The 22,011-nt window shown below is 38.2% G+C and overlaps 1 pseudogene; it reads right to left on the minus strand.

The window, feature by feature from the left end:
* Window positions 1–21,344: 21,344 nt before the first annotated feature.
* LOC113276720 lies at window positions 21,345–21,444 on the minus strand (annotated as a pseudogene).
* Window positions 21,445–22,011: the final 567 nt, after the last annotated feature.

The following is a 22,011-nucleotide window of genomic DNA, read 5'->3' on the forward strand; positions in this document are numbered from 1 at the left end:
TTGAGGACAATGTTTAGTTTAGGTTTGGGGGTGAAAAGTAGATACTTTGATAATATGCCATAATTGAAAACAAGAACTCCTTCTTTTTGAAAAAAAAATGAAAAAAAAATAAAAAATTGAAAAAAAAAAACATAAAAATGGAGCTCATTTACCTTGAAATGTTGACTCTTGTGCAAATATGTAATTATTAGGAGTCTTAGTCTAGATATTTAGGCACCCTGATTCTAGCACACATAGTGATAAGAAATTTGCACGCGCACGATCTACCAATACATGTATAGCCTCGATCTTCAAGGTGTTTGATAGGAAGTCACGATTGCCAATCACTTTAGAATACTGAACGAAACTTGACTAGCTTGTTCTTTGGTTGGTTGGGATAGAAGGTGGAGGTTACATTAAGAAAAACAACCATCGAATTTAACTGGGTGCATCAAAAAGGGCTACCTCTTGCAAAGTGTCATATAATTTTTTGTTTCCTTTTGTATGTATCAAAAGTGTCTTTGTCAAAAAAAAAAAAAAAAAAAAAAAAATGAAAAAAAAAAAAAAAAATCAATCAAGTATTTATCAATTCCATCCTCTCTTGTTCCAAAAATAAAAGAGAGTAGTCAATGTAAATAAGAGTCATGTAAATAGTCATTTTGTTGTTTCATTGTAATAAGCAAGGAGGGTGTATGCCATTGATGTACAACGCGAGTAATTGTGAAATACCTCCAACTCATTCACAATTCTCGTAAAGTCCGGACAGCTAGCTAGATTTCGACCTTGGTTCTTAGCCTGAGAAACTATCTCTTGGTGATTAGTAGTCATAACATCCGATCTTTCTTTACACATGTGTAGATACACTTTACACTCTTATCACATGTCTTTATTTGTTATCAGTGCTAGGATTGTGCCTTGATAGCTAGATTGACATCTCCATTTTGCTGTGAGCTTAAACTGACTTGCACATGTCACATTTGATGGAATCTGAGCTTATATTTTGACCTAGAACTTTTAGGTACGTTCTAAGCAAACCTTCACGAGACTTCACTCGTCCACTAGGGACACTTAGTGGTTTAAAAGGCTTAGTGCATACGCTAAATGCATTCGAGAGACCAGCGACAGTGGTATAGGTAGGATTTCCTTAGTTTTGTTTTACTTGAGGACAAGTAAAATTCAGGTTTGGGGGTATTTGATGAGTGCCAAATATTGTATATTTTTATCCCTTTTTGTTGGCAATTAACTCATCTTTTGTGCATTAATTTTACATTTTATCCCATATTCTGTATTTTCATTGTTTTCAAGAATAAATATTTTTCTTACTTAATTTTGCATTTTTAGGTAATAAATAAAGTCTGGATGACTTGCGGAGAGGAATAGAGCAGAAAAGTGGTGGAAGCCAAAAGGAATCACACAAGGATGCCGTGAAGAATGTTGCCTATAGTGAAAATAATGCTGAACTACAATGGTGCTGAACAAGAATGTTGCGGAGAGGAATAGAACATCATTCACATCTGAGAATGATGCTGAACTACAATGGTGCAGAACTACAGGTGGTACTAAGTTACAGCTACAGATGCAATATGCAAGATGAGTACACTAAGATGCTTATCAGAACTACACAGCAGGTATGAGTATGCAAAGAACAGCAAGAAAAACTTCAAAAACACGGCAGCCAAGTCCCCGGCAACGGCGCCAAAAACTTGGTGGGCCCGGAGGTGTGTGAAAATTAAGCGCAATAAAAACGGGCCTACAGTAATACCGCAAGTGCACGGTCGTCAGTTGTAGCTCGTGCAAGTACGGGTCGATCCACAGAGACTGGGAGTGTTTTGGAGTTTTCTAGCTATTTTTGGCTCCTAAACTGTTGTTGGTTAACTATGAAGCCTTTTGGGCTTTGGGCTTAGGGTACCTTTGGATTATAGGCTTGTTTGACAATGAAGTGAACTGAGCTTGGGCTCAGTTGGTCTTGAAGTGCACTAGGCTTGGCCTTTGAAGTGCACTGGGTTTTGAGTGTCAATGGGCTTCTAGATTAACCCAAGACTGAATGAACTGAACTGAGTTGGGCCTTAGGTTTCTAAGCAGATACAGTGGGCTTTTGTAATGACTGGACTTGTAGCCCAGAATTGAACTGGACCTGGAGCAGCAGCAGTGGTGGCTTCAGCAGCAGCAGAAGCAGTGCACAGCAGCAGCAACAGCAAGTAGTAGCAGCTGGGGGAGAACTGGCAGCAAGGCCAGGGAAGGAAAAGGGCAGAAAAGCCAAAAAGACCTAGTGCAGCTGGAGATAAACAAGGCAGCAGAGCACTAGGCCAAGGTAAAACATGGATATTTACAATGGCAAAAGCAAACAGCAAACAACAATGATGATGGTGAAGGTGACAATGGCATATACATGGAAGCAACACAGGGAAAAAGGATGCGAATTTACAATGGCATGGCAGTGATAAATCAAAGACAATGGCCAAGTGCCAAAGGCAAAGGAAGAACAGGGCACAAAACAGTTATAAAAACAGCTATAAAAACAGTGATAAGAAGCCACAAAAACAGATAGATAACAAAGAAGAACATGAAAGATGCTAGGCAGTGGTTGTTTTTGGTTAAATCCTTGTCCCTAATGGAGCTAGGTGGAGGTTCTAGCCTGCCTATGTTCCAGGGCATACATAAATGGAATGGAAGGAGAAGAAGCTTGTTCAACTGTTTTACTCCTAGCATTGACTGTCTTTTAACAGCACAATCAATCACAAGCAACAGTGGACACTAAATTCCTCCATTTCTCAATCAGCTCAATTTACATGAATTCTAACCTAAACTTCCACCACTAACAGTGAACAAACTTAACATTAAACACTAAACATAACAGTGAACTAACAGTGAACTTAAAACATGATTAAACACAAAACTAAACCTAAACAATTGACACTAAAAGTGATTTAAACAAACTTAACTAAATTACAACACTAAAATTAACCTAACAATGATTCATACTAAAGCACTAACAGGGATTCACGGTTAAACATTGAAATTGCACTAAACATGATCAATCAAAAATTAAATTGAAATTAAAAACAAACAGAAATTGAAAGTGAACTTAAATTAAACTAACCCTAAACTGAAACTGCAATTAAATTAACCTAACCCAAATTGGGTGGAAACTTGGCTAGTCCAAGAACACCCCTCCATACACACACCTCACTCTCTATTTATAGCAGAAAATACCCAATTTTTATGAACCCTAATTTTGAAATTAGGGTTTTGAAAATCCTAAAATTACTCACCTAATCTTCAAATTGACGTCGACCCATCCTTCTTTTTATCTCTGTGCTCCTTCCCATGCCTTCAATTTCTCTCTAGGCTTACCTAATTCACCAATTTCTCACGCCTAGGGTTTCAAGAAAGAAACGTGAGGGATTGATGGAATAAGTAGCTAGAAGGAAGGGATAAGTGATGGTGATGTTCGGTGGAGTTGGTGGTTTGGTGGTGGCAGAGTAGGTGGTGGCGGACATGGTGGAGATGGTGGAAGTACGGCGGTTGCAGGTGAGGAGAAGGTGGTACGGTGGAGTTGGTGGGAATGAAAGAGAAGAAGGAAAGAAAATGTTAGGGTTTCTTTTGTTTTTGGCTTATATATCCTAGGGTTATTTCGGTGTGAGGCGGGTTCATCGAACTTTGATGTCTAGCGAGGATATGCGTTGGATGTGAAGATGGTAAGTGGATCCAACAGTGGTATTGGAGCATGTATTGAGAGACCGTTAGATGCATAATACATCTAAACCAATGTCTCAGATTAGAACTAGGTGTTGTGGTGTGAAGTAGGATCTTCCAGCTTGATGTACAGGCGTTGAAGCGACCATTGGATGCATCTGTGGGTTGATCTGCCGGCTGAGAGGGGAAACAGGCTTGGGTTGGAGATTGGGCTTGGGATAATTCTGAGCCCATGTCTTCTTTAAGAACAAATTCTTCCTTCTTGAGCCCATTTCTAGCCTTTTGGTCTTGTGCGCAACATTCTTCGCGGCATCCTTGTGTGATTCCTTTTGGCTTCCACCACTTTTCTGCTCTATTCCTCTCCACAAGTCATCCAGACTTTATTTATTACCTAAAAATGCAAAATTAAGTAAGAAAAATATTTATTCTTGAAAACAATGAAAATACAGAATATGGGATAAAATGTAGAATTAATGCACAAAAGATGAGTTAATTGCCAACAAAAAGGGATAAAAATATACAATATTTGGCACTCATCAAATGTCAATAGGTAGAAGGATCTTATGATTCAGATATTAAAATAGCAGCCATAGCCAAAAGGTTAGAAGCCTTGGAATTAGGTCATTCTAGTGGTAATAGTGGTAGAAAAGAGCCTTTTTGGGAAGGCCATACTGTTGAGGAGCAAGCCAATGCTCTTTATAACAACACTAGATTCGATAACCGTCAGAAGCTTGACCCATATTCAGAAACCTATAACCCTGGATGGAGAAACCATCCCAACCTTTCTTGGTCTAAGGGACAGAATCAAGGTCAGTATAGTAACTCTCAGGTTCCCCCAGGTTTTGGCTATACTAAGAATCCTTTAGCTACGGCACAGTTTCAGAACCCTTCGGATAAAAAGATTATGAGTTTAGAAGAGTCTCTTGCTTTGTTAACTCGTAACACTGTGCAGTTTCAGTAATCTGTTGCTCAAGGTTTAGAAGAAAATAAGAGAATAGGTCAGGCTAACTCTCAGGCTATTTCTCAGTTGAAAACCCAGGTTAGTCAGATAAATGAGTCTTTAATAAAAAGAGGTAAGCTTCCTAGTCAAACTCCACCCAATCCTAGAGGAATTAATGAAATAGGTGAAAGACCATCCGATCATGTAAATGCTATTAAAACCCTTAGGAGTGGTAGAGTGATAGACAACAAGGTTTCCATGCCTGATAGTGAACATGTTGTAGTTCACCCTTCTGAACCCGAAACTGAGGAGACTGATAGAGTCTCTAAAGATACCAATGAGGGTCATATTGAGCCCGACTTTGTTCCTAGATCCCCATTCCCACGGCTCCTAGTTCCAACTAAGAGGGAGTCCACTTTTAATGATATATCAGAGGTTTTTAAGCAGGTTACTATCAACATCCCATTGTTAGATGCGATAAAGCAAATTCCCGCTTATGCCAAGTTTCTTAAGGATATGTGTACACGAAAGCGAAAACTTAGTATCCAGAAGAAAGCCTTTCTAGATAGTCACGTGAGTTCCATTATTCATAATACCACTACTCCTAAGTATGAAGACCCATGATCCCCTACCATTTCTTGCACAATAGGTAAATACCGTGTTGAGAAAGCTTTGCTTGACTTAGGAGCCAGTGTGAACTTACTTCCATACCATGTGTACCTTAAGCTAGGACTTGGTGAGATGAAACCTACCGAGATAACACTTCAGTTAGCTGATAGGTCCGTTAAAATTCCTCATGGTGTGATCGAGGATGTTCTTATAGAGGTCGACAAGTTTATATATCCAGTGGATTTTGTTATCCTAGATACCCAACCTGTCCCCGACCAAGAGAACCAAATACCAGTGATTTTAGGTCTCCCATTTTTAGCTACATCCAATGCGATCATTAACTTTCGAAATGGTATTATGAATTTGTCTTTTGGTAATATGACTATTGAGCTGAATTTTTTAATATTAGTAAGATACCCTCTGAACTAGATGACTCGAACATATAAGAGGTGAACATGATAGGAACATTAGTCGAGGAGTCATTACCAAACACTTTGTTAGAAGATCCATTAGAGAAATGCCTAGCTCACTTTGGGATTGATTTTGATGATGATAATGTGATTAATGAGGTGAATGCTTTGTTAGACTTAACCCATTTGTTAGACACTAATAATGGATGGAAACTTAAGTTCGAACCACTACCAGTTTCTAAGTCTACCCTAGTTCCTTCGTTAGAAGAGCCTCCTAAGTTGGAACTAAAACCATTGCCAGATACTCTGAAATATGTGTTTTTAGGCCCGTATGAGACTTTACCTGTGATTGTAGCATCCGACTTGGATAGTGATCAGGAAAGTAGGCTAGTAACCGTCCTTCAGAATAACAAGGAAGCGTTAGGGTGGACCATAACAGATATTAAGGGTATAAGTCCTACTGATTGTATGCATCATATCTATTTAGAGAGTGACACCAAACCTTCCAGGGAGATGCAACGTCGACTGAACCCTAATATGAAATAAGTAGTTCGAACCGAGGTTCTTAAGCTGTTAGATGCATGCATTATCTACCCCATTTCAGACAGTAAGTGGGTCAGCCCCGTTCAGGTTGTTCCCAAGAAATACGGTATTACTGTGGTCCAGAATGATAACAATGAGTTAATCCCAACCCAGGTGACCACGGGTTGGCGTGTCTTTATTTACTATAGGAAATTGAACAAGGTCACTAGGAAGGACCACTTTCCCCTTCCTTTCATCGACCAAATGCTAGAGAGATTAGCTGGACGTAGCCATTATTGCAATTTAGATGGATGCTGCTAGGGCTGCACAAAACCGACCCTACCCGCCGACCCAACCCGCACCCGCCGACCCAACCCGCACCCGACCCAACCCACCTAGACGCGGGTCGACTATGGGTGATAACAGCTGAACCCACCATATGTTGGGTCGGTTGTGGGTAGCAGCTTATGTCACCCGAGCCAACCCGCCCACCCGCCTATCTTAACCCTAGATCTCCTAACTATTAATCCTAGCCCTCAATTCTCATATATAAGTCAAAAATCTAACCTAACTAGCCCTAATCACTTTTTTCTCTCCGTTTCTTTTTATCTTTCCTCTCTTCTGCAGTCTTCCTTCTTCACTTCACCACTAAATCGAAATCACCTCCAATTCAGTTCGATACCAGTATACCACCATCAAATTCCAGAAAGGTAATTTCATTACATGATTCAACTGAATGTTAGGGTTAATGTTCTTTGATTTGAATTGTTTTATTGTTAGAGTTTATGTTCTTTTGTTTTGAATCTCTTTGTTTGATACTTTGATTGAAATTTATTTTTCATTTGACGTATTGGGTTTGTATTTGTTCTTTAATTCATTTGCATGTTTTTTTTTCTGTATTTGTTTCTTTTAAAAGGTTGAAAATAACTAATATGTTGCTACGGAAGTAAATTTTTTTGATTTGGGATGTTTTTTTATCAGGGTGTGATGATTTCCTAGGTTTTGATTTGTGGGTATGTTGATTTTTTAGGTTCCAGTATTTAGGTATGGTGATTTGTGGGTGTAGATGTTGATGCCAATGTTATGGATGAGCTCATGGATTGCTTCAACAAGTAAGCGTCTTTCTTTGTTCATTTTTGTTTGTTTGTTTGGGAACGATCAGACCCAAAATTATTGGGGTTATGGATGAGCTCATGGATTGGTTCCACAAGTAAGCGTCTTTCTTTGTTCATTTTTGTTTGTTTGTTTGGGAACGATCAGACCCAAATTTATTGTCAATCATCTTCCCATCTCTATATTAAATTGGGTTTGTTTGTTCTTCTAGAATGTATTTATCGCAGTTCTAACTTACTAGGAAGATAATTTGATATACATGTAGAAGGGATATTATTAGTTTAGTTAACCAATGAATGGTTGAAGCTTATTTCAGTTTGTTTAGTTGTGAAATTCGGGTGTATGTAGTTCAGGGATGTTAGTTTTATCTAATTAGTATGCATTTGTGAGTCTTATATGTATGGATGTGTTGCAGATTTCGGTTGAGATCAAATGTTGATATTGAAAATATGAGTGAGGAATTTTCGTGCTGGCAACGTTTTGGTAAAAACCTTTCTACGTCGTATGACTCGAAACAAGAACCTCTTGGCTGGGGTGCTGGTATTGACAAAGCCGGTCAGTCATCTACAAAAGGGAATAGTTCTTAATCAGAGAAGAATTGGTGGTAAATGAATTAAGGCAATTGCAGATGGGAATTTCTGTGCTGACGATATCAACCTGGTCATCGTCGTACTAATTAATTAGGGTTAGTTAAGTACTACTGTACCATGATCTGTTTATTCCTGGTATTCTATTTTTTATTATCATGTGCCAAACTGCCAACCTTGGTTGGTTTTCCAGTTCCTATGCATGTGTTGAGATATAGAAAACTATTAGATGCAGTATTTTTGTTTTCTTTTTCTGCATAATAGTGTTTCAGTGTTGATTGTATTCTAGAAACCAGTAAATTTGCATCTGCGTGACATTTAGGCTTTAGCTGTGGATCTTTGAAGACCTAATGTGCTTATGTATGCTGAGCTGATCATCTGTTATTATCTAAATCTGTGTAGTTGTGTCCAGTAATTCACTATTCACTGCTCCTTCAGTTTTATCAATTCATTTTTTAACATGTGTTGCATTGTAAGAGAAGCTGGTTGCTAAGCTTAGCTCCTACTGCTGCATGTCCGGCTCAACTTTGTTAATGTAAGTATGTAACTAACTTGCATACTTCGTTTTATTTCAGGCTAGCAGAGCATTCAGGGGTAAAACATCCACATCTTCTCGGGGGTCGCTGATGGTCGCTTTATATGATCTTAGGCTATAGTATAGTAGGCAATAGTCTTTTATCTTTTGAGTTTTGAACAGTTGAACACTTGAACTCATTTCTTATACTTTGTTTTGCATGCAATTTGTAACTTTGTAGTTTGCACCAACTTCTTACTTCTCTAGATTATTGTCATTTGCTTAAACTTGGGTTCAGCTTTTTAATCCTCATCTGTAAGAGTCTTAGGTATGTATGTATGTAAATTTTTTTTTTTTGGTAAGTAATGTGTATTTTATGGTGGGTAACCCACCACCCACCCGATCCAACCCACTGAAAAGTGGGTCGGGTGAAAACCGACCCATTGTTATGTTGGGTCGGTTGTGGGTGAAAACTTATGTTACCCACCATCAGTGGGTTGGGTGGTGGGTGAGGCCAAACCCGACCCAACCCGACCCATGTGCAGCCCTAGATGCTGCGGTTATAATCAGGTTGTCATAACCCCAGAAGACCAAGAGAAAACCACTTTTACCTGTCCCTTTGGTACCTTTGCGTATAGACGCATGCCTTTCGAGCTATGTAATGCCCCATCGACCTTTCAGCGTTGTATGTTGAGCATATTTTTTGACATGGTACAACGGTTCTTAGAGGTCTTTATGGTGATTTTTCAGTATTTGGTTCGTCTTTCGATGAGTGCTTGCATCATTTGTCATTAGTTTTGACTATGTGTAAGGAAAAGAATTTAGTGCTTAATTGGGAGAAATGTCACTTCATGGTTCGTTCAGGAATTGTTCTAGGGCATATTGTATCTTCGAAGGGTATAGATGTAGATAGAGCCAAAGTTGACCTTATTAAAACTTTACAGGTCCCAAAAACCGTAAGAGATATTAGGTCATTCTTATGGCATGCAGGTTTTTATCGTCGATTCATTAAGGATTTTAACTTGATTTCTAGACCTCTTTGCAATTTGCTTGCAAAAGACGTTAAGTTTGTCTTTGATGATGCTTGTTTAGAGGCTTTTGAGAAGCTTAAGAATTTACTCACTACCGCCCCCATAGTCCAGGCATCCAACTGGAACCTACCCTTTGAGATCATGTGTGATGCTTCAGATTATGCTATTGGTGTTGTGCTAGGTCAGCGAGAAAACAAATTACTTCATGTGATTTACTATGCTATCAAAACTCTGAATGATGCCCAGTTGAACTATACCACTACCGAGAAGGAACTGTTAGCCATTGTGTTTTCCTTAGACAAGTTTAGACCCTATCTCTTAGGTTCTAAGATCGTAATATATACTGATCATGCTGCTTTGAAATATCTTCTGTCTAAAAAGGATATGAGACCTAGATTTATTAGGTGGATCCTTTTGTTGCAAGAGTTTTCCCCAGACATTAGAGACAAAAAGGGTGCCGAAAATGTAGTAGCAGACCACTTGTCTAGGCTAGTTGTTGATTCCCCTGATGATTCCCTTCCTATAAAAGATGGCTTTCCTGATGAACAATTGTTCTTTGTTACCCAATTACCTTGGTATGCAAATATAGTGAACTATCTTGTTACTGGTCGAATGCCCCAACATTGGGGTAAACAAGATCGTTCTAGGTTTTTAGCCGAGGTGAAGCACTTCTTTTGGGATGATCCTTATTTGTTTAAGTATTGTCCAGACCAGATTATTAGGAGATGTATACCTGAGAGTGACCAGTCCAGTATTATTTCCTTTTGTCATGATCATGCTTGTGGGGGTCACTTTAGTGCTAAGAAGACTGCTGCTAAGATATTGCAGTGTGGATTCTATTGGCCTTCGTTGTTTAAAGACTCCCATAGTCACTGTGTTACTTGTGAGCGTTGCCAGAAATTAGGAACCATTTCCAGGAGAAACATGATGCCCTTGAACCCGATTCTAATTGTTGAGGTCTTTGATGTGTGGGGTATTGACTTTATTGGTCCGTTTCCTAATTCTTTTGGTAACTTATACATCCTTGTTGCTGTAGAATATGTCTCTAAGTGGATTGAGGCGGTTGCGTGTAAAACCAATGACCATAGGGTTGTGATTGAGTTCTTGAAAAATAATATACTTACACGTTTTGGTACACCGCAAGCTATAATTAGTGATGGAGGGTCGCACTTTTGTAATGGACCTTTTAAGCTTTTGATGAAGAAATATGGTATTACACATAAGGTAGCTACCCCATATCATCCACAGACTAGTGGTCAAGTAGAGGTTTACAATAGGGAGATAAAACGTATATTAGAGAAAACAGTTAATCCTAATCGGAAAGACTGGTCGTCTAGGCTTACTGATGCCTTATGGGCCTACCGTACTGCGTTTAAGACCCCCATTGGAATGTCACCTTATCGACTTGTGTATGGAAAGGCATGTCACTTACCTGTTGAGTTAGAACATGGAGCATATTGGGCTGTTAAGCAGCTAAATTTTTCACTCGACAAGGCAGGAGCCCATAGGAAACTCCAGCTCAATGAGTTGGAAGAAATTCGTGTAGATGCATACGATAGTGCTAAGGAGTATAAGAACAAAATGAAACTTGTGCATGATAAGAATATTTTAAGAAAGTAATTTTCTCCAGGTCAAAAAGTTCTTCTGTATGATACCCGCTTGCATCTTTACCCTGGGAAGTTACGTTCTCGGTGGACGGGTCCTTTTATTGTTCGCACTGTCTTTCCTCATGGAGCTGTTGAGATCGAGACAACAGATGGTAGTAGTTCTTCGAAGGTTAACGGTCATAGATTGAAACCTTTTTTAGAGCCCTTTCCTACAAGTGATGTTGAGGAGGTCCCTCTGGAGGACCCTGTTTACCCTTGATTGACCATCAAGGCGATTGTATGTTGTATATTAGTTTTTGATTCACCCAGGTACTATCTTTCCGACTTCTCTCTTTACTGATTCCTCATGTTTCTTTACTTTTTGGTATTGCTCTTTCATTAGAAACATTGAGGACAATGTTAGATTTAAGTTTGGGGGTGGGGAAGAAACTTTTTGTTAGCTTTTAGTTGCAATAAATAAACTCCAGAGCATAGAAATTTATGCTTATTAAGGTTGGCACTAACCAATCTAAGTGGATGGGAACATCTTGGTTGTAGGAGTTGAGGAACCAATCTGATTAGATGGAAACATATAAAGAGTCTATTCATAAAAGCACAGAGCTCAGGTGTTAGAATTAAAAAAAAAACATGGTAGTTTCGGCATATCTTGTTGAATCCTAATCCCTTCTGTTTTTATTTCTTAAGTGATTTGGTGGGGCACACGATTCAAGTTGTTACCATTGCTAGGTGAAATAGAGTGATTGAGATACAAAAAAAATAAAATAAAAAATTGAGACCAGACCATCAGACCAACCGGAATAAATTCAATAAAGTCGACCACTGGTGCCCTTGTATATGCCAGTTGTGTTGACCTAGAGTCAGGTTTATCGACCATTGGTCCTCTTGTATATGCCAGTTGTGGTGATATTAGTCAGACCGGTATCTCAGTCCATTAGGATAGGTTCATCTTGGCAGAGGCCTTCAGACAGATATGGGAAACACCGTTCACTTTAAACCATCTATTTTTTTCTTCTCTTTATCCATCTTCTTAATCTTTCCATGTGATTGGTTGACTCCGGTTATGATGTACAGAAACTATCTGAGTAGAGCTCTGTCACATATATATGAATTTTAGTATGCTGAATGCAAACTCGTGTACAACAATTGGAGTTTCGCATCAGGGTACTTCCTCCTATAGTCAATGATTGTATGCCAACCAAGGAGATTCTTTAGTGCCTTACAAGGTTCTGCGTAGATAGCTAGGGTCTGGAGTAAAGGTTTTGTGGGTACACCTCTGGTAAACCCTCCGGAGACAACACACCGCTGCTATGGCCACCTAGCGGTTTAACGGCTTGCTGCACGTGCTAAGTGTAGTCATTTTATTTTCTAGATTATTTTTGCTCGAGGACTAGCAAATAATAAGTTTGGGGGGTATTTTGATAGACACATTTTTGTGTCTGATTTGTCCTCAATGTCTGTATTGTTGGTACTCGATTCTGTGCTTATTATGGTGTTTTATATGTTTGTAGGTGTTTTTAGAGAAATACACTTGTGTGGAAAAAGTTGCTCGAAAAGTGCTATTTGGATCCCCGGAGGAGATTTGCTATTCGGACCCCAGTTTTGGCTAAGGGGCATCTCAGTTGGGCATCTACTATTCGCACCCCTACTCTGGTTAGGGGGCCAACCTTCTTCCATGTTTAAACAAAATTTGGCGGGAAATTTACCTTTGCACCTGCGATATTTTGTGGAGCAGAATTGGACCTGATTTTATGTGATTTTTTCACGGGATTGGTTTGCAAATAACCTGTTTCACTAAAACAGGGAAGGTAATTGATTCATGCACGTAAATAATGGAAGAAATCATCACACGGAGGAAGAAATATTTTCTCGGATATTTTGTTTTAATTTCCGGGTAATTTTGGGAAGTTTGTTCGTTGGTACAACGTGTTCGTTGCTGTTATTGAAGAATAAGGAACGTGTTGGGACATGTTATCCAGAGAAAACATCGTGACAAGACAAGAATGGAAAGAAAACTTCTCGAGAATATTTTCATTGACTGCCGAGTAATGGGGAGATTATTTGGATTAATGAGGAGTTATTATGGGTCCAAAAGGTGTTTAAATAGGTTGCTGGGGTCGATCAGAGGTTGACGGAGAGTTTGGGAGATTATAGAGCATCACAGAGTCGAGAAAATCAAGTTGCAGAAATCACCATTTCTGGTGCTGTGAAGAACACAAAGAACTTTAGACGCACAGAGACAGTCGTTTATCAACAGTGACAACAACAGAGGGGTGAGGGTCGTATGCTATAGCATCAGTGACAGTTTACATATATCGTTCTCTGTAACAGTTCGGTTTGTAACACTTATAACTGTGACAAACCCGGTTTTTAATAGTTTTTCTCCATTTCATCTTTGTAAACACCCTTTGAGCAATAAAAATGAATTTTGAGTGTGTTTCCAACATGATGATGAGCTAATTCTCTCACAACCAAGGCAATGAGGAAGCTATTCACGCATGAATAATTGGTAACTATTTTATTCTCTCTAATTTATAATTTATAATTCACTCAATCACTGCTTTGCAGAGTTTTAAATTGTTTGCATGATTTTCTTAATTACTTGTGATTCAATTTGATAGGTTATACTTTGTTTAGATAATCTATGCTTAGGGAATACAATTAATGTTTGAGAATATGCCTGATTATTTGTGAATTAAGAAATAATGGACTTAGAAGATAATTAGAGTTTTGGATTATTTACCATAACTTATTCATGTGTGATAGTGGAATCAGTGTCTTGGTTATTTTTAATATCTTGAAATCAATTTTTCAATAAGTTTTCTATTTTCAAGTTTTATAAGTCTAAAATCTTTTGCTTTCACAAGTCTCAACGAACTTATTACTACAACTCAATTGAAAATACCATCACTAAGTACACAAACCATAATGTATCCATACATGGGTTTTAGCTTTTAACTCCCATTTCAATCATTGAAACATTCTTAGAAGACGACAATAACTGTCTTAAACAAACTATTAGCTTATAAGCAATTCTAAAGTCATCAAATGATTAATATGAAACATTCCGAGCCTACATCAAATGACTGTCTCACACAAATCATGTAAGATGTTACCAGGTGATTTTCACATGATCATCTTTTGACTTTCGTCAAGAATAATGATGAATGTGGTTAAAGTAAAAAGCTTACCAACACATATTTCAATAAATATATAAGCGAGTTAAACTTAGCTCGAAATGTCAAATGTGTATAATATAAAGTCTATATAGCTATACGACCTTTGTCTCAATAGGAGATAGAATAAAATATACTTCTGAGTGATAGATGAGTTCAAGTCTCCACATATCTTTTGTTGATGAAATTCCACAAGCTCCCCTTAGTAGTTCTTCGTCTTCAATCGATCCGTGAAGTCTAAATCTCAACTACACATTCTATCTTAATACGAGACATAGTTATAAGTAGACTATAAATCAAGACTTATAGTTTTGACAATTAAACTTGACTACAAGCTTGAGATAGCAGCGGTTGCGAGTTCGACCAAGCAGTGCTCTAAAAAGAGGGACATAAGAAAAAGAGAGAGAAACCATCAGCAAAATTTGAATTAAAAGGAAAAGAAGATTATTCCACCGGTCTAATCCCCAAGATCAAACATCATGTAAAACTCTTACTAAAAATCTAGGATCTAACCATGATTAAGAATCCTGAAACCATTAAACCATTAAAGATGAAAACAAGGGATAGAAAGCAAATAAGAAATGATATGAGAAATCAAAAAAATTCCAAATAAGAACATAGATTATTATTTTTCCCCAAATCCGAATAGATTTGATCGAAAGCTCAAAAACCAATCGGAAGTTCCCATATGTTACTAAGCTATGTTAGCTTTGATTGTAAGCAACCCTTATTTGTAAGGCTATATAAGGGAGAACTATAGCAACCGGAAAACCTAATCCTGACACTTTCCTGGGTCCTAGTTGCAAACTAGATTCTATTCTCCTTTAACCTAGGTTTTTCCAAAACCATATTAGGTTAACGACTTGAAGACTTCATTTGGGATTCATGAAGCCAGATCCAACTATTTTCTTTGTAGTTGCATATTATGATCTTATTTATTCTATCGTGTTGAGTATTACCTTCTCTAAGATTTGTTCGAGATTTATCTCCGTTAGGTAAGATATAAAAATTAATCGCAATAGTTCTTCGTCTCCGACTCTTGTGATTCCACAATAACTTTTTCTGTTAATCGGTTAGGTTATTGTGAGGTGATTGATATTTCTAGGCTTCTCTTTGGGAGTATAAGACCGGATTATCAATTGGTTCATGTTCACCTTGATTTATCAAAAGACGGAACAAAAATCGAATAAAGAATATACATATATGTGGGAGACAAATTTGTTTATAAGTCTTCGACTTTGGGTCGTAGCAACTCTTAGTTGTAGGTGAAATCAGCTAAGGGAATCAAGTGCGCATATCCGGCGTGGTTCTAGAGGCGTAAGGGACGCGACTGTACATCAATTGGTGTGAGACTTGGTTAGAGCTCAACTATATTCCAGTCCGAAGTTAACTTGTAGTAGGCTAGAGTCTGTAGCGGCTTAATACAGTGTGGTGTTCAAATCTGGACTAGGTTCCGAGTTTTTCTGCATTTTCGGTTTCCTCGTTAACAAAATTTCCGGTGTCTGTGTTATTTATTTTCCACATTATATTTTTATATAATTGAAATATCACAGGTTGTGCGTAGTTCAATCAGTTGATAAATCTGACCTTGTTTGTTGGATTGAACTTGATTGACACTTGGGCACTGGTCTTTGGTACCGGACTACCGTCCAAGTTATTTCTCATATCAATCAGCCTCGCAGATTTCTATCTGTTTGATTTTCTTATTGTATTGAGAAAGAGATAAAGCTCTTTGATATATCTCTTGATTGAGCTCGCTTTTAAGCTGGTGCTCTCAGAATTATATTGGAGCTTAGTTCATACATATTGCTGAAAGAATTACTGGGTGTGGTTGTTATACCCCCGCCTTTTCTAGTAATAATCATGTCTCACTAGGTAGTATGAATAGCCAATACTGCAACTACCTCTTAATCACGATATATACTACCAAAGACGCAATCTTCTCCGAATAAATTGTATGAACTTCCAAGCAGTTAACCAACTCTTTTCCGTCGATATGAACAACCTCGCAGAATTGTGATGAACCGCATGGCTGCTTACGTACACCCTATGTTGCTCGAAGGGATCAAGCACGATTGTAGTTCATCACAAGTTTATTTGGATAATATGAATCGCTCTTAATAATAACAATTATCTCTTACTTAGATATCAAGTATTCTTATTCCACTTGCAGTATACATAATGAATTACGAGTAAAATACTACTCTGCTAAGCTAGAGATAACCAAAACAATCCACATTTCCAAAAATACTATACCCAGTAACTAAATTGCATTCAAGTTAACAATCATCTCTGAAATAGAGGTTATATGTCAACAACAAAAAGAATGAATTCAAATTTAGTATATCAACCGGGGATACTGCAATGTCAACAAAAAACAGGCTATAACAGATTTTCCAAACTATATATGGTCCTTAATAGGCAATAAAAACATTGTTATAACAAAAAGAAGCTATCCATATAATGGTAAAAAATAAGCAATTAACTGGCATAACGGTTATAGTGCATAACTGCAAAATAGTGTAACGGAGCACAACAATAAATCAACAGGGAAATGGATCAGCCAAACATATAAAGAAATATCAGTGATTGGGCTCAATATATGTAAGACCCCATGTTTTTAGCATGGCGCATACTCAAAGATGCACCATGTCCTGAGATGAAGCTTCATCTCAAGCTTTTGTTGCGTTAGGAGGAACATTGGCCTAAAGCCAATATAATTCCAAGTATGGCGCATTTCGAAGGCATAATGGCTAAATGACAATATCACGCTAAAGTGACGCATTATGTTGGGCATATTGGTCAAGGACAGTATGACACCAAGAGGGTGCAAGCTGCAAGATACATTGGCCTAGAGCCAATTATGGCGCATTAGGGTAATCTATATTGTCCAAAGGCCAATCTCGCATCGAATGGTGCATTAGGACAGTTGGGTGGATCACCTTGAGCAAGTAGTGCCAACATAGCACATTAACATGTCATTGGTCTAGGTCTAATATCACATCACTGTGTTGCATCAGTCCAGAGCAGTCTGGCTTAAGATATGTTCATCCATCATGGACGGACATTGAAATTGGCCTGTGGGCCATAATTGAATGTACAAATATCATGGCCGCTTACATGGCAACATCCATGAATAGTGAATAAAACACCTCAAATATAGAATTGGTGATCGTCACCTACCCAAATTTAAGTTGTAAAAATGTATTTAAAACATATATAGGGAGGGGTAGTTGGTTGAAGGTGCATATGCGGACGCTGCACCAAGTAAGCTTCATAGCTTAGACGAAAGAGCATAAATGATGCTTATGCCTCATTTATACCTGTGTAGCCTTGCCAATTGAGCATGGTAATCATGGGCATTACTATGCTATGCCGCAGACTCAGTAATGCACAACCTTTTTGCCGTTTGACAGAACGGCCTATACGGACTAGGCCATTAGTATTATTGCTCGACTACGAACTTGTAAATGAGTTGGCTTAAGTTGCTTGTCCCTTCGAGGATGAAATACAGTCAGTGCTTGATCCCTTTAGAGTAGATAAGGGTACGTAGGAATCTACAATGAGTTGTAACATTGTCGGTCCATCACTTTGTCACTCATATCATCTAATTGAGAGATGATTGCAGCATATAGGCCACTCATATCATCTATCTCGGCATTGCAACGCAAGAGATGATTGTGTCCAAAATTGATGAGGCAAGTTGCATTATTTTTCCTTGGATGCTCATAATTCCTATCAAGGCTTTCGATATATGCATGCACCAATTGCGAATTGGGCATGACCAAGAAAGTAAGCTACATCAATATGCAAGTTACCAGAGCTTTCATAAACCTAAGGAAAGTACGACATGATCCTCATTGATGTACCCTTGGCACAAGAAATACCAATGCATGCTTTCAACAATGCTTAAGTTAAAGTAAAGAATCTAGAAACATGTCGTAATGGAATATGCGTAAGTTCAAGGCATGTTCTATGCCTAGAATGGACTCGAAAGCCAGTGATGCATGAAATAATGCGTCGGCACTAGCCTCAATGGCTTTAAAACCATCGCAGAATGATAGACACATTTTTGTGCCTAGTTTGTCTCGATTCTATATATTGATAGTGCTCATTTTTGTACTTATCATGGTATTTTATGTGTGTGTAGATATTTTTGGCCAATAAACATTTTTGGAAAAATCTGCTCAAAAAGTTGCGCAGGGCACCCCCGGAGGGCACTTGCTATTCGGACCCCTCAAACGGATAAGGGGAGACCAATTACTAAGGGGCATCCATTCAGGGAAGTTGCTAAAGGGAGACCAGCACATGATAGGGGAGGTCACTTTCTTCTCAAAATTCGAATATTTTTTTTGGCGGGAAAAATAACCAGTGAGCAACCAAATTTTCGTTTGGAATTCAATCGCTGAAATTTGCTGGGCTAGACGTGATTCAACTAGGAATCAATCGAATTGGGCTGGATAATCCAAAATAAGGAAACAGAGTTTGAGTTTTGCACGAGTCTCTGTTTGGGTTGATTTTTGGTAATTCAGGGAGACTAAACGCGTGAAATTGTTTCCTAAGGTAGTATTCTATCTAAGGAAGAGTTTAAGACAATCGGGAAAGCTCAAAATTGGCTAGGGAAGTCGGCAGAAGAGATTATTGCCGTGACTTGCACGTAAAGAAAAAGCGAGAATTAAATCGCTATTTTTAGGTTTCTGAGTAGTATAAAAGGTGTGTTTAAGTCCCAGGAAAGGTAACGAAGTTATTGGAGCAGTCGCAAAGGAGTTAGAAACCCTACAGAGCCATATTGATCAAGTTGCAGGAAACCGTATTCTGCTGATGTTGCTGAAGAACATCCGCTGCAAATAAGAACAACGTCTCAAATTTGTAACGCTGCTACAGTGACTTCTTTGTAACAGTCAGTCCTTTGTCTTGCAACGCCAATACATCGTTGCAAACATCCAGTGTTATAGTTTTTCATCTTTAATCAACTTTTGAGCAACAAACATGTATTTTGAGCAAGTGATTAATATGAGGAGCTAAACCCCATTGCTGAGGCGATAGAGGAAGCTATTTTTCCAACAAGAAGTGGTATATTCTATTTTATTTATTTATTTGCAATTATTTTATGATTATTTGCCTTGGTTGAAAATTGTTTGAATGATCCTTGTTAAGCAATTGTGATTTCTTTTGATAGAACATACTTGGACCTAGATTTTTGATGTTCTATGCTTTGGATTTACACTTGTTATTTTGAGAATCTACTAGTTGCAATAAGTTAGAATCAACTTGAACGAGAAAACTGCATAAATATAAATATTGGTATTAAATCACTTTGAACTTGGAAAATAGTGGAATCTTAGCCTCAGTGTTCTTTTAATATTGATATCATCTTTGATTGAGTTTGTGACAATTTTTAGTTTGTTTTCTATTTTAGTTTTAGAATTTAAGTCTATATTTTATCCTTCGCAAGTCTGAGAATCGAACCACTTTTACCACTATCTACAAATCACATCAATTTTAGGCGCCGCCGACGCGGATTTGCTTTTAGGGTTTTTAGACTTAGTTTTTTTTTTTTTTTTTTTTTTTTTTTTTTTTTTTTTTTACGTTTTTGGGTATTTATCTTTTGTCTACAGGTTTTGGATCATAAAGCGAATTGAGCCAAGGAGTTTGGTGATTTCGTAAGGACTGGAACTTAAAGCATAAAGACTTGGAGCGAAAGATTAAAGCGAAAAGAACGAAGAAGAAGATAATTTCTTTTTAGATATTTTTTTTTTATTTTTTTTAGGGTTTGTTTATTTTTCTTTATTAAAAAAAGAGAGAGAGAGAGAACTGTATTAGGGTTTGCTATTTTTGTAATTTTTCTTTTCTTTTTGGACACTTGGACATTGGACTTTGGACATTTTTATTTTTAAACCCTAAGGAAGGGTTGGTTTAAATACAAACTGTGTGCAGGGAAGGACGGTGATTACGATATCACCTCGGCCCCTCGGGTTCGTACATAACATAGGAGTTGTGGCCCGAGTCGACTTCAGCGGTTCTTCGCCCGTCTGGTACGGGAGGTAAGTTTTTCGAAACACCCGCGAATCCCCTGTCAGCGGGTTTACTGTATTCCTTAAGGTGAATATATGTTGAGGACTTGAATACGGTTGCTTTTAATTCCTAGTAAAGGGCAAGGACTGGCCATACAAGATAAGGGTTCGGATTTCATCACCGTTCTCTTCTTGCCCGCCTTAGGAACACGAAACCAAACGCGAACCTAAGCCTAAAATTTTGATTAGAACGAGACCTATAGGGTAACAAGCTTAATAGGAAAGTCGTTCGAAAAATGTTGGTTACTATTTCGAGCATACTTCGAAGTTCTTGACGGTTTCTGTGAGTTGAATGCGTGACTGCGCCGCCTTGTAACCAGTGAGGCCTTGGGTATCAAATCTCCACTGAGCTTCCCTCACCTTGATTCAACTTACTTTGACTCGGATTGATTCCAGAGGGGTTTGCTCAGATTGTAACGAGTTCCTTTTCGAAAGAATAGAAGCTGGTCTAGTGGCAATCTAAGTGGAGCCATCATGCTTTTTGTTTGCTAGAAATTTAGGTTTGATTTGGTTGAGTCATCCTTGTTTTATGTTTGCATAGAATTCCCTTCCTTATTCTGTTGCATGCCTGAACGTAAAAGAGACGCCCTAGGTAGATTTGTTAAAGAGAAACCTAGTAGTTCTAAGCGTCTTGATTACCTCAATTTAGAGAGTCCGATTCGTGAAGATTTCGTTTTTGAACGTCCGTTTGAAGAGAAAATCCATGATAGTCCAATAGCGCCAGAAATGGCAACTTTGAAAGCCTTGTTGAATCCTACTAGGACTACTCGTCCCTCGTGTATCAAGTTACCTGAAACTGAAGCAAATTATGAACTTAAGCCTGGAACCTTACAATTGCTCCCAATCTTTTTAGGAAAAGAAAATGAAAACCCCTATTTCCATGTTAGGGACTTTGAGGAAATTTGTAGTACCCTGAAAATTAGAAACCTTGATGATGATGCTTTAAAACTCAGGTTATTCCCCTTTTCCTTAAAAGATAAAGCCAAGTCGTGGATGTATAGTTGGCTTCCGAATCAATTGAAACCTATGAATAACTTACATCCGTCTTTTTGAACAAGTTTTTCCCTAGGCACAAAACCTCGTCTATTAGGACGCAAATCTGCACGTTTATACAACAGGAGGGAGAATCTTTGTATAGGTATTTGGAAAGGTTCAATGATTTATTAGCCCAATGTCCTCATCATGGTTTAGAAAAGGTTAGGTTAGTTCAGATCCTTCATGAGGGTTTAGATTATCCCACCACAACTACAGTAGAGTCCATGTGTACAGGTGGGTTTGAAAACCAAACAGTTGATAATGAGATAACATACTTGCATGAAATCGCCGAAAAGACCCAACAATGGGAAAGTAATAGGGTACCCCAGAAAACAATTCTTCTAGGCAGAGGAAACATTAATAGGGTAGAAGAAAGCTACGAATCAGATGCCAAAATTGCTGCTATAACAAAAAGGTTAGAAGCTTTAGAAGTGGGTCATACTAGTGGTAGAATAGAGCCTTTTTGGGAAGGCAATACTGTTGAAGAGCAAGCCAATGCTCTCTATAATAACACTAGGTTTGATAACCGTCAAAAGTTTGACCCATATTCAGAAACCTATAATCCTGGCTGGAGAAACCATCCCAACCTTTCTTGGTCTAAGGGCCAGAATCAAGGTCAGTCTAGTAACTCTCAAGCTCCCCCAGGTTTTGGCTATACTAAGAATCCTTCAGCCCCGATACAGTTTCAGAACCCTCCGGATAAGAAGATTATGAGTTTAGA

The sequence above is a fragment of the Papaver somniferum genome, chromosome 4 (assembly GCF_003573695.1).
Source record: "Papaver somniferum cultivar HN1 chromosome 4, ASM357369v1, whole genome shotgun sequence".
In the NCBI taxonomy this organism is placed as follows: domain Eukaryota; kingdom Viridiplantae; phylum Streptophyta; class Magnoliopsida; order Ranunculales; family Papaveraceae; genus Papaver; species Papaver somniferum.